Source organism: Aptenodytes forsteri, unplaced genomic scaffold (genome assembly GCF_000699145.1).
Source record: "Aptenodytes forsteri isolate BGI_AS27 unplaced genomic scaffold, ASM69914v1 Scaffold145, whole genome shotgun sequence".
In the NCBI taxonomy this organism is placed as follows: Eukaryota; Metazoa; Chordata; class Aves; order Sphenisciformes; family Spheniscidae; genus Aptenodytes; species Aptenodytes forsteri.
This window is the reverse complement of record NW_008795122.1, coordinates 4073046-4073299: the sequence shown is the minus strand read 5'-3', so window position 1 is coordinate 4073299 and position 254 is coordinate 4073046.

The window sequence follows — 254 nt, the reverse complement described above, 5'->3', positions numbered from 1 at the left end:
GCCGCTGCTCGGGGACTGGCTGGGCATCGGTCGGCGGGTGGTGAGCAACTGTACTGTGCATCGCTTACTTTGTGTATTACTATTATTACATTATTATTATTGTTATTATTATTTTATTTCAATTATTAAACTGTTTTTATCTCAACGCACGAGTTTTTCTCACTTCTACTCTTCCAATTATCTCCCCCATCCCACCCGGGGGGGGCGGGGGGAGTGAGCAAGCAGCTGTGTGGTACTCAGTTGCCGACTGAGGT